At 43.2% G+C, this 13,998-nt stretch overlaps 1 protein-coding gene across 1 annotated transcript in view; it reads right to left on the minus strand.

Annotated features, from left to right (window-relative positions):
• Mertk (MER proto-oncogene, tyrosine kinase) overlaps positions 1 to 13,998 on the minus strand; it is a 104,523-nt gene that overhangs the window by 54,457 nt on the left and 36,068 nt on the right. The window lies entirely within an intron of this gene.

Here is a 13,998-nt window from a genome sequence, read left to right on the forward strand (position 1 = left end):
TAGTCACAAACACAGCAAACACCACACAAGCACATGCAGGCAACGATTGGGCTCATCAAAGACACGCAGGAACCAAGGGAAAGAGTTTCCAATGCTTAAGGCTGGAACCGGCAGAGCAAGAAAGTCATGTGATGGTGAATTGCAACCCAAAGTATGCAATACAAAGGACCTGAAACTTTATTAGGTGTTATTAACTTTATTAGGCTTCAAGTCCTCTATATTGATAAAAATGGCAGATTAAATAAGTGCTCCTGTAGTCTATATAGAGTCTCCTTCCTTAAGGAGGCGGGTGGAGCGTGGCTTGGGAATGGGGAGAATGGGGGCAGCTTTAGGATACAGAGACGGACCACGCCCATCTCTGCCAGGCTGGCCAAAGTTCACGCCCGGAAGTGACTGCTCATGTTGACAGAATGTACCCTGAGATGATGGAAATAGCAACTTCGCTCTGTGACAGTCCTCTCGAAATGCGAAAGCTTGTTCTATTCATAGGAGAAATATCAGACAGGCTCAAGTTGTGGGACAGTCTATAAAACACCTGCCCAGCAATCTTCAAAACCACCAAGATGAGGAGAACAAGGAAAGTTTGACCACAAGGTGCCTAATCAGACAGGCACAGATGGCTAAGTGGAGTGGAGTGTGACGTCCTGACGTCTGGGACAGGTGTTAAAAATCTAAGAAAATCTGAACGTTAGCTAATAAAAATGTATCAGATTGAGATTTATCCCACTAATGTAGGGTGTTAAAAATAGGAGAACATGCAGAAGGGGTCTATTGAGATTCTATGTTCTATCTTAACAGTTTTTTTTTTTTGAAGATGTGTATATTTGTACCAGTGCAAGTACGGAAGTTTGAGAACAAAAAGGAATTGATTCGCTTCTTCTACCCTGCTGAAACAGAGTTTCTCTTGCTTCTGCTACTGTGCAGCCCCCTCCTGGCTTAGCTGGTTCATGAATTCAGGCAATTCCCTAACTCTGAGTCTCATCTCACCCGAGGAGGGCTGGGATTACATATGCGTGCTATTGATCCAGCCTTGTCTGGAGGTTCTGGGGTGGGGAACGTGGGTTTTCAGACTCATGTGGCTGGTGCTTCACCAGCTGACCAGCTCCACAGTTTTACTGCACAATCTAAAACTATTTTAAAATGTAAAGTTTTTTTTTTTTAAAAAAAAAAAAAAAAACAAACCTATATGCACTATGCAGTTGGTCTGGAAACTTCTATATCTTTAGGACACAAAAGCAGTATTACCATAAACTGAAGATAGATACAGTTTTTTTAAAAAAAATATGCTACAACTTGCTTTTACCTAAAAAGTTTAATTTGGGTGCTGGAGAGATAGCTCAGTGGTTAGGGCATGTATTACTCTTCAGAGGACCAGAGTTTGGTTCCCAGCACCCATGTCAGGTAGCTCACTGACGTCAGCTCTAGAGCATCCTTTAGGCTCTTCTGGCATTTGGCTCACCTGCAGTCGTGGGCCTATATACCCACATATAGGCATATACATAATTAAAAACAAACATATAGTTTTCTTCGGCCTGCTGCATAAGGAATTTTCCATTCAGAGTTTTGAAAATTCTCAGCTAGTCGCTAATAAACTGAACTTGAAAAATGAGAGGCAGAAAAACAAAACTGTTTACAAGAGAACAGCAGTCATTAAGGCTAGAAAAGTTGTCCAATATCGATGTCCACGTGGCCAGTACTGTGTCAGGGCTATGGCCAAGTGGTCAATATGTGGCAGAGGATTATGTTTGAAGACATTGTAAGGGGAAAAAATGCAACTCTGATTCCCCACCCTGACACACATACACACACACACACACACACACACACAGTGCGGGTAAATTCCTGTTACTTTCCACTCAGAGGAAGGCTCTCCCTGGTGCCTGAGTTTCCCTGACTAGGCATGGCCCCTCCAGGGAAAACTCAATCCTGCCTTTCTGCCCTCTGACTCTTACGGTGACTTTTCCTTTCTCTGTAAAACAGTACACGGTGAATGTATTTTACTTTTGTGAGATAAGGAGTATGTCCCTCACTCTGGAGGGAACTCCTAAAGCGGATTGTTTAATTAAACGTTCTTGACCATCTAAAGCACCGAGGACTGTGGCATCGGTCGGGAGCCATGTCCTTGTGTGTTTGACCACTTCCTCTCAGGTGAATGGTGAAACCGCTCCTGTTTTGTATGGTGACTGAAGCAAATAATTAGTTCTCTGGAACCAGACATTTTATCTCACACCCCTCACTTGAGTCTATAAAAGATGCTTATGAATAAACATCCATGAGGGACTGGGGGGGGGTGTTTGTATATATTCTATTGACTCTCAGAAATTCTGATGTCTACAATGGAAAATTTTCATTATTTAAGTAGATGAATAAAATGTGATTGTAGAGACCTTGGAAACAGGCTAGAATCTAGGAACTCGAGCATACTTAATCCCCAAACCTACATGCAATATTTTGATAGCAACCTCATCCACTGAAATCACTCTTCTTCCAAGAGTTGAAAATTTCCCCATGATTTTCTGCTTCCCCCAGGAAGTCTGCTCTCATAGCATTCACGTGTGTGCTTGAAAATCTTTGAATAATAACCTTATGATTTTCTTTCTTTGGGGTTGATTATGCTTATAGTAATTATCAGGATGTAACTAATTAGTATGAAAAATTACGTTTTTTCTTTTTTCAGTGAGGAGGATGACACCCAAGACTTCATGTATGACTGACAAGCTTCACTGTCCCCCCAGAAATGTATCTCCTTTGCCAGATCAAACTGGAATGCTTTGTGCATGCTGTCTAGAAAGCCCTTAACCCAGAGACAAAGTACCACAGCGGCTGTTCTCAGAGTCAGGCCCACAGATTTCTAGAGATCCCAGGGACACTTGCTCTCAAAAGTTAGCTTACTCTTATAGTAACGGTGTTCTTTTCCTTTTCATGTTCATTATCTCACGAGTGTATGAAGGAATTTTCCAGAGGGTGATGTCATGCACTGATATCACTGGTCTACTCGTCCGTGGAACACGGGCTTGCATATCTTTTTCTTAAATCTTTTCCATCTTTCTAATTCAGTAACCGGAAAAGCATAACTAGTCCCAAAGTTGTTTTAAGAGTTAAAGGAACCCTGACACCAAATTCTTTGAGAGCTGATGATCCCGCTGGGATTCTTGGGGAGGGTGAGGGAGGGAGGACCAACTCCTGGCAAAGGGAGGGAGAAATGAGAGGCAGACGGCAGATGGCAAACAACAACAACAACAACAACAACAACAACAACAACAGACGAACAAACAAAAGCCACCTGCATGGTACCGGTCGTGCTTTGAGGTTAGGAAAGGGTAAATACACAGAATGGGGAGCAAGACAGGGCCCCTCTCAGTCACCGTGTGGGGTGCATTCCGCCATCTCCATGTCACAGCCAAGCCTCTGGCTGTCAGGCTACAACATTCCTCTTGACCTTCTGATCTCCCAGAGGAGACACACCCATCCTACCAGCTCCCAAGAACTTGCAAACACTTGGCTCTTATTTAGAAAAATTAAGTTTTGGCTCCATCAGAAAACACAGGGGTTCTATTTTCATTCATTCATTCATTCATTCATTCGTTCGTTCGTTTTGGGTTCAGCAGATGGCTGCAGGCTAGCACCTATCCTTTTATTCCAATTACTCATAACAAAACTTTCAGGAAACATACATGGAGTATGAGCTACAAAAATCATTTCCAAGCTGAGCAAGAGAGGAAGAGTCGGCCCAATGGCAAAACAGGTTGATTTCACAGAAATCCAGCATGTCACTCACTGGAGCTCCCTGAAGAGGGGCAAACTGCCACACGGTCCCCATGCTCAGAAGTGGATGAGTGCTTAAAGTGGCTAACGCAGGGCTTGATTTTAGATCAAGCAGGAAGTCGTTTTTCCTCTTTGTGTTTTTTTTTCAAAGTGTACGCAGGGTCAGAAAAACAGTTCGTAGCAGATGCCTCAACAGCACAAGGCACCCACACCAAACTGGAACTCCCAGAGACGGCTCCAACACTGCTCCATATAGGCAGGAGGTTGATGCCCACAAGCCGAACTGATGCCAGCAGACAGAAATGGAAACCCATCCAAACAAAGGCAACTTTCTCCGAAACTACACAGGCTCGTACAGCTCCAGAGGCACCCCCGCCTCCACCCCACAAGGTGTCCATTCTCCGCGTGCCAGGGACAGAACCAGAACCTCCTTCTAGACAAGTGCTCCACCATAGAACCACACCCTTGCCCAGTGTAACTTTCTCCCTTAAGCTTTTTCGGTTCAGTGGCACTAACTTCCCAAGTAGTCTCGTTGACACAGCCAGACTAGCTATGCAGAGTGATTAGCAAGAAAAACCAGTTCCTGCTCCCTTGCCTGGTTCCCTCTGTGGAGAAGCAATAGTCCCCAGGTTGGAATAAACCTGAGTGTTTTATAGCCCAAACCTTTGGGGGCTTTCTGGGGAGAAGAACATCAGTGAACCTCAGCTCTCCACCCACCCTCCCACAGATCCTGACAGCTCAGGATAGAGGGTCTACGGTGCCTGAGACTGCTTGCCCTGGGTTCTGGTGAGTCTCCACCCCAAGCCCCAGCGTGGCATTACGCACCCCTCTCATTCCCCCTCTCATCACCCCGTTTGAGAAACGGCAGTCTCTGACCCAGACCTGAGATATTTTAAGGAACTTTGAGGAACAATATGTTCCCTTGAGGGAAGGACAATCACAGTTGCTGAGGAAGCAACTTCCAGGAGCACAGTTAGGTCAAGTCTCTGAGTTCTGGATTAAGCAACCCTGAAATTTAATGAAATAAACAATCCTGCTTTTTCATCTTTTTTTTTTTTCTTTCCTAGTGTCTGTCTTTCTACCAGAGAAGGCAACACACAGAACACACTGCATGGGTAAAATGGCTCGTGACTTTGGAACTCAGTCTGTCCTTGTTGCATTCACAAATTCTGAGTACTCACAGCGTACCACACATTTTCCCCCCAGGAGCTTGGGATGTCTTTAAGAATAAAAACAAAGATTCCTGTCCCTTAGAATTCACATGCTCCCAGAGCAAAATGAAGCACATGACCTGACAGACAAGTTGAATGCTGTCAGGAGGTGACAGGTACTAGGGGCACCAAGAGGATTGGATGGTATGGGAGGGTGGGGGATTTTCAACAGAGGGAGGGCTTTTAGGTGACTGGTTGAGAAATGGCCTCAGGGGAATTGCCTAGGGTGAGAGAGTGGACCTAGCTATTACAGGACAGCCTGTGGGATCCCTAGCAAATAAACAGGTGAGAGCTTTTATCAGAGAGGCAAGGGCCAGGGAAGGGGATAGAGTGGGGGGGGGCATTGGGAGGTGTGGCACACACTTTTTATCTCTGTACTCTGGAGGCAGAAATAGGTGGATCTCCATGAGTTTGAGGTCAGGTTGGTCTACAGAGCAGTTCTAGGATAACCAGGAATACACACAGAGAAACCTTATCTCTAACTTGTATAGTCAAGGAAAATAATAATTAAAAGTACATTGATGAGCTAAATAACAACAAATGCAAGGGAGGATATGAGGGCATGGAACCGTTATAAAACACTGCTGAAAATATGAAGGTATTTATGAAAGATCCTGAAAAAAGCAAACAAAACCACAGAGGCCTGGGAAGCCTGGAGCTCCCCAGGAGGACTGCATGATTCGGCTTGTGTCAGGATTGCCACAGCTATCCTCTAGAGAAGACTTTAAACCAGCTTCTGAATAGTTCCAAATTTGTTCCCTATTACAAAATAGGCATTAAAAACGCAATGGGAGTGAAAGCAAACCTTTACGGCAAGCACTACAAGAATGAGGAACTCATTGGTATAAATTCTACTGTCATGACTATTACAATAAATATTCCTAACTATATCTAGCTAATGAAAACAAAAACTAGTTTAGTTATCTGCTAGTTATGCATTTAAACACACAATTAATGGGGTTTCTTTTTAAGTTTTACTTTTATTTGCATTTACGTGTCTGTGTGAGTGTATGTCACCTGTGTGTTGTGCCCATGGAGTCTAGAAGAAGGCACTGAATCTCTGGGATTTGGGGAGCTACTGGTGGTTGTGAGCCATCTGATATCAGTGCTGGGAGCCAAACTCCAGTCCTCTATCAAAGCAACAAGCACTCTCAACGACTGGCAAACAATCTCTTCAGTTGGCCACCATGGGTACTGTGCTCAAATTAAATCTTAAAAGAAGTTGTGTAAGTTGTTCAGGGACACATAACAAGAAGACATCAATCTAGATGTTAATGTCAGAGGCCATAGTCAGTTACCTACAATGTATCCTGTCATAAACAACAGGCAGGAAAGTTCTTTGTAGGTTCCACTATTTGGAGTTGCCCAAGACAAAGGTCATTTATTTATTTGTTATTTCTAGTTCTAGTGCTAAGGATTTTGTTTTCTGATTCTGAGACAGAGTCTCAGTAGCCCAGGATGGTCTTGAACTCACCATGTAGCTGATGATGACTTTGAATGTCTAATCTTCCTGCCTTATATCACGAAGGCTGGGATTACAGGCATGCACCTCCACAGCTGGTTTATTCCATGCTGGAGATCAACCTGGGGCCTCGCACATGCCAGACAAGCATGCTACCTACTGAGCAACATCCTCAGCCCTGTGCAGGGCATTTTCTTTATTTTACAGTGTGAAAGAAAAAGCCAGGCTTTATCTGTGGTAGGCAAACTCTCTACCACTGAACGCTACGAAATGCTTCTTTAAAAGGGAAAAAAATTCAGATTGAAGTAATTTTAGATTCACAAGTTGCAAAAATAGCGTCAAGTTCCTGTGCTCTCCCATCCCCCATTTCTCCATGATAAAGATTTTATTCAGTCCTAGCACCAGGATGAAAACCAGGAAGGTGACTTTGGTACAATGCTAGTCACTAAAATTCAAACCTTACTCTGATTTTACCAGCCCCCACCCTGGGGCTGGGGGTGGATAGTGAAATTCTATGAAATTTTAATCACAGGTACAGATTTGTGGCTACAAAATTGTCCCACCATTGAAAAAGGACTCCCCATGGGAACATCCTAGCCTAAGAGATGGACAGAACCGATCTGTTCTCTACCACGGTAATTTTGCAGTTTGAGAAGGTGATTTCAGTGGAATCAGACTCTATGCAACCTTCGAGGCTGGCTTTGTTCTCACAGAAGAATGGCCTCAGACAGTGTCTTCGGGACAGCTTTTACATTACAGAGCTGGGTGGGGAGGGATCATGTCAAGAGGAGAAAGGTGCCAGGAGTGGTACTTCCTTAACCCCGGCTCTTCTACAGAAATGAGACCAGCCTGAAAAGCAAATACGCCTGCTCAAAGCAGTTCCAACCGCCAGGGCCTTTCAACCACCTCCCTATTTGGCACTTTCGTAGTGGAAAGATAGGAAAAGTTGGTGTCCAACATTTCATTATTTTTAAAGACAGAATCTTATAAAGCCAGGGCTACCTCCAACTCCCTACATAGTCAAGAATGACCTTGATTTATGACCTTCCTACTTCCACTTCCTGAGTGCTGGGGTTACAGGTATGTACCACCATGTCCAGTTTAGGCGGTGCTAAGGATCTCATGCAGGGCTTTATACATGGTCAGCAAGCATTTTACTAACTGAACTACATCTCCAGCTTTGAGGTTAAACACTCATTCGTTCAGTGGTCCATCCATCCATTCATCGAGGAGATGGAGCTACACTAGCTAATAATGCTCACATAATCATTACGTGGAATAATTGCCTCTCTTCCAGACCTGACAAGATGATTGTGGCTGCATGCAAGGCAGAGGCACAGAAGTAAGGGGGGCTCTGAATCCACAGATATGGGCAGAGTGACCAGGCGGGCATTCAGAGAGGAGCAGAGAGCTGGAGGTCAAAAGATGAAAGGGGATTCACTAGAAAGACAATAAGAAGAAAGTAGCTGGGATAGAATGGCCAACTTGGGAAGCCAGGCAAGGTGGACCTTCCAGAGGTTCTTGAGATCCCATGAGAAGGTGGCATCACTTCAGGAAAGGTGGGGGATGAAGGTTAAAATGAAGTCCTGAGGGATACGGGACATCACCAGTAAAATGGTAGACTTTAACCGACTTGGACTGGAGAGGCCCGCCTGGAGTCAGCAGCTCTGTGTTCGAGGAGAAGCTGACAAAGCAGAGAATGACTCACTGTGTAGGTGGCAGGCTGGGGGAGGCGGGAGGTGGAGGATGGAGAGACAGGAATGCAGGGTCACAGTTAGGATGCAACGGTAACAGTGCTGGCAAGGAACCAGGAAAATATGAACTGAGGGCACCACAATGGAAAAGCACGGGGGGAAAGGGGCTCCCCTGACATCTGAGAACAGTGCGCAGGACTCGATGACTGACTGCTGGACAGCAAAGAGGAAAGAATTTGGGCAGATTTCAGACTTCTGACTAGAATGTAGTATTACCTCAAGAGGTCTTCACTGTTGGGCATCAGCTATGCCATCTCTGCTATCAGACATATCAAAATATTGTAGAAGGAGTCAGAGAGCAGGATTTTATTCTTCAGACCATTTGTGGCTCTTGCAGAGGATCCAGATTAAGTTCCCAGCATCCCCTTGGAGGTTTATAACCAACCAACTGTAACTCCAGTGCCAGGGAATCAGATCCCTTTATGACCTCCACGGGCACTAGGCACACACGTGGTACACATATGTACATGCAGGCAACATACTCAGGCACAAAAATTAAATGAGTCTTAAAAATATAAGATTCTGAGATGATGAGGCACCTGATATTGCCCCTTCCTGCATAGGAAGAACCAGGGTAGCAGGAAGACGGCTGCAATTTTGATGCAATTTTAAGTTGGTCGAATTGACTTCATGTAATTCTGACATTTTATTTTGATATAATCAACAGGAATCCTAGAAAACTTTAAAAACAAGGGGTTGAAGCATTGCTCAATGATAAAGTATCCAGTTAGCATGTACAAGAGTTTAATGGCTAGGATCACCCCCACCCACCTAGAAAAATTTTTTCTCACCAAAAATAAAAGAGAAAGAGAAAAGTCAGAACCCACTCTTCCAACCTTTCACAACCAGGAGAATTGCTTGAGCAATGTAGCATACTGTAGTCATTTAGAAACTGAGTGGAAAATGCTGACTCAGCAGCTTTAAAAAAAGACCCTTCAGTTACAGACATTGGCCTCTGAAAAGCTGGTGAAAGCCGTGCCATGTCTATAAAATGTTAGGGAGACTTCCCATTATCATTGGCTTTTTGGTCACTCAAGGACGGTGAGGCTATCAGATACTTACACCTTTGAGGTGTAATACAGCATTGGACACTTTCCTGTCCATTGCTTCTGGACTCTGAAGATACGACCGAAAGAACTTTTAAGTTCCTGCTCCTTGAGACTCTCACAGAGAGCCAAAGGAGTAAATCAGATAAAGTGCCCCCCCACATAGTCTATAGGAAGTACGTTCCCAGACTTCCAATGTAGGCCTAAAATCTCAGTGCCAGACTCCAGAAATATGTCATCTTCCTAGACACAGATGCCTCTGATAAAGTTTAGTTTATAAACGAGGTACACTAAAAGATCAACAATATGATCTACTAATAAAATTGAACAGTCTCCAAAATACACTGTAATAAAAAGCTATGTGAATATATTCTTTCTCTTATTTCTGGAATTTTCTTCCAAATAGAATTTCTGGGCCACTGAAAGCAAAATCTCAGATGCCACAGATGCACACACACACACATAAAAACAGAAATTGGCAACAAATAAAACCTGTTATGTTTTATGCACATGGCACAGGATGTGTGCCTTTGTGCTTTACCAGAAAGACTAGAAATTGGCGAGGTCTTCTTGGAAAGAGATTAGAATTTCCAAACTTTAAAATATGTCCACTTTTTCCTTCAATTACTCTTTTAGCTATTAAATGCAGATGATTTAACACACACACACACACACACACACACACACACACGCACACACCAAAGTATTATGGGGCTAGAAAGATGGTGCAGGGGGTAAATCACTCCCTGAGTAAACCTGAATTCAATCCCTGGAACCCAGGCAAAGGTGGAAGGAGGGAGTAGCTTCCACAAAGTTGCCTCTGATTTCCACACATACTGGGCACATGTGTGATATGGAGATTTGCATTGGTATGGATCTTGCTCTATTGATACAAATTTCAGGCCAATTTTGTTATATATGTATTTCTGATCTTGATTAAGGTATTGTGTTTGTGTAGCTCATTTAAAATGTAATGTATAATTAAGAAATATAGGTTAATAGATAATCATCTATAATAGTCAAGCTTGTAGTCATGTTAGATAGATTTTTTTATTTGTAAAGAGATGTACTTCAGATGGATAGGCATTCTTCAAACCTTTCAAAGACTACAGAATATGGTATTTAAAATGTTTAAGAACTTAGGACTTTTCATGACAGTGAGATACATCTGGTCCTGGCAGCACCAAGCTATTTCAAGAGGAAGATGGGCATTGAAGAGGTTCCTTGTGATGTTTGCTGACCATTTGGGCAAGAAACTGCTCTTGCCTGAACTGCTTGATGAGTTAGACATGCAGGACCCACAGAAAAATGACTGCTGAACTTGCCTAAGAAGGTTAGACAGTCCTTTTGGGTTCCTGTTTCATGAAAGAGTCTGCCAGACATTGTGTAGGACACAGAAGAAAGTGACTGACAAACTGCCAATATAGGTGGAACTGTTTTTTTTTTTTTTTTTTTTGGTTTTTCGAGACAGGGTTTCTCTGTGGCTTTGGAGCCTGTCCTGGAACTAGCTCTTGTAGACCAGGCTGGTCTCGAACTCACAGAGATCCGCCTGCCTCTGCCTCCCGAGTGCTGGGATTAAGGGCGTGCGCCACCACCGCCCGGCGTGGAACTGTTTTTGAAACTTTCTGCTTCATGGAAAAGTCTGCTGGATACTATGGGCCTGTAGGCTGAATGCCCAACAATACAGAAGAACTTTGGGTGACTGTCCAGGTAGCGAGATGTCTCTGTCAATTCTAGAGTTTTGGAAGTTGCTTACAATGTTCTTCCCGTTTACTTAGGTAATATTATATTCTTCTGGAGTCTTTGATGGAGTTGAAGAATAGATAGTTATAATTATAGTTTTCCTTAGTTATGATAAAAGATAAAGTAGATATAAATATTGTAACTATAATTCTTGCTTGATAACTTGTAGAAGGTTGGTTTTGAACTGCATAGAAACTCTGTGCAAGGGAGACTTGAGGTAGCATTCTTGCTGATAGGCTTGGCAAACCAAGTTGGGAGGAGGCAAACCTCTCCCATCAGTAGAGTGCCTTGCCAATGGTCAGTCCTTGAGAACACAGATGCGCACTGTAGTTCAAAGGCTCTGATTAGGTTGTGGTTTGTCTTCTGATGAGGTGTTTTTACATATTATATTACAACAAGAGTTATTCCCCTAACACTGAGCTTTTTGTTTAGATTATCTAGGGCACGAAGCTCTTGAAGTTAGCTGCAACCAAGTGACTAGTCTATGAAACTATTTTCACGTATTATGGGAACCTAGTTTGAATCATGATTTGAGTATTATAAAAAGAGCACTGGCTTTGCAATAAAGTATGCAGCTGTATCTCCTACTCTGCATCCCCTGTGTTCTGATTTCTGTGGCACTACCCAGGGTCATCCATAACTGAGGAGGTTGGGGAAGGGTCCCCAGCAATAACTGTTTTGTTATATGTAATTTTTCTGTGTTAAAGTTAAAACCTTCCTTTTTATTTAAACAGAAATGGGGAAATGTATATGTGTTGCTTTTATTGGTTAATGAATAAAGAAATTGCCTTGGCCTGTTGATAGGGCAGAACTTAGCTAGGTGGGGAAAACTAAACTGAATGCTGGGAGAAAGAAGGTGGAGTCAAGTAGAAGCCATGTAGCCCCTCTGGAAAAAGATGCCGGAACTTTACCCAGTAAGCCACAGCCAAGTGGTGATACACAGATTAATGGAGATGGGCTAGTTTAGGATATAAGTGGCATGGTCAGCAGGATTTGCTGAAGAAGGCAGAGGCAGCTGTGGGTCTTGCTCAGCTCTGGAATGGGTAACTCACACAAGGTGAAATGAGAAATCTCTTTCTCCTGGAAGGTGGTGGTGCACGCCTTTAATCCCAGCACTCGGGAAGCAGAGGCAGGTGGATTTCTGTGAGTTCAAGGCCAGCCTGGTCTAACAAGAGCTAGTTCCAGGACAGACCCCAAAGCTACAAAGAGACCCTGTCTCAAAAAAAAAAAAAAAAAAAAAAGGAATCCTCCTTCTGATGGCTAGCTCTTAAATCCTAAACTAGTCCATATCACCACGCAGCTGTGGCTTACCAGGTAAAGTTCTGGCATCTGTCTCCAGAGGGGCTACATGGCTTCTACTTGACTCTACCTTCTTTCTCCCAGCATTCAGTTTAGTTTTCCCTGCCTAGCTAAGTTCTGCCCTGATGGAGGAGGGTCATCTGTCTATGTGTTACTTTCATTGGTTAATAAAGAAACTGCCTTGGTCCTTTAAAAGGACAGAAAATTAGGTAGGCGGAGTAGACAGAACAAAATTGTGGGAGAAAGAAAGCAGAGTCAGGCAGAAGCCTCAGGCAGTCGCCATGATTCTCCGACTCGAGACAGACGCAGGTTAAGATCTCTCCTGGTAAGCTACCCCTCATGGTGCTACACAGATTACTAAATATGGGTTAAAGCAAGATGTGAGAATTAGCCAATAAGAGACTAAAACTAATGGGCCAAGCAGTGTTTAAAGGAATACAGTTTCCATGTAATTATTTCGGGTGTAAAGCTAACCAGATGGCAGGAAGCAGCCCACAACTCCTTCTACACTGCCCTATCAGCAGGCCAAGGCAGTTTCTTTATTCATTAACCAATAAAAGTAACACATATACAAAGGACTTCCCACATCACATGTATGTTCATACACACACAACAACAACAATAATAATAATAATAATAATAATAATAATAATAAACAATATGTTTGAGGGAGTACATATGTTAGTTACTAAAGTTGTTCCACAATGTACATATACATCTCAAAACACCATGCTCTATGTTATAAATGCATATAATATTTTTACCAACTGAAAAATAAAATGTTGCTGGGCATGGAGGCACATGCCTTTAATCCCAGCAATTGGGAGGTAGAAGCAGGAAGATCTTTGTGAGTTCAAAGCTAGCTTGGTCTACAGAGCGAGTTCTAGGACAGCCAGGGGTACACAGAGAGAAGCTCTGTCTCAAAAAAATATGAAATAAAATGTTGAGGTCAGCAAGATGGCTTGGTGGGTTTGTACCCACTGCTAAGCCCGATGACCTAAATTCAATCCTTAAAACTTACATAGCGGAAGGAGAAAACAGACACCTACGAGTTGTCCTCTGACTTCTCTACATGTGTACACACAAGCCTCCCACAAACACATGTAGAAATAATTTTAAATTAAATATACAATATCCATTTTTTTTTACAAAATTAATCTTAGTATTTCTGGGTGTGGCAGCCAGGCTTGTAATCCCAGCACTTGCTAGGCAAATGCAGGTGGATGATCAGGAGTTCAGGGACAGTCTGGGCTATACAGCAAGTGTAAGGTCAGCCTGAGTTACAGAAAGCCATATCTCAATATGTCTTTCTTTAGTGGCTTTCAAGCAATTACCCCAGAGAGGGGGTATTCAAATTGATTTTGAACACACACATTCTTCAATTATCTATTCCTTGGAGAAACTTAAAACTTAGATGAAGGTAGAGAACCCTGTATCACCTCTCCGAAACCAGGTGATAGAGGAGCTTCAGAGACAATGCCTGGGGCTGGAATTCACCTGCCTCCCTGGCCTCAGCTCAAGAGATCACTGAGATCCTGCTTAGGGTGGCATGCGATGGTGCATGAAAACACCAAGTCCTGGCTCTTGGTGAACACGTTAAGAAAGGAGGCTGAGAGTCAACAAGTCCAACCCCGATACAATGATGTGACGGGAAGTCAAGAAAAGAGTGAGGAGAATCTCTTAAGAAGTGATACGTGAGTATGTCCTAGCACAGAGGG

Source organism: Arvicola amphibius, chromosome 5 (genome assembly GCF_903992535.2).
Source record: "Arvicola amphibius chromosome 5, mArvAmp1.2, whole genome shotgun sequence".
Taxonomy (NCBI): domain Eukaryota; kingdom Metazoa; phylum Chordata; class Mammalia; order Rodentia; family Cricetidae; genus Arvicola; species Arvicola amphibius.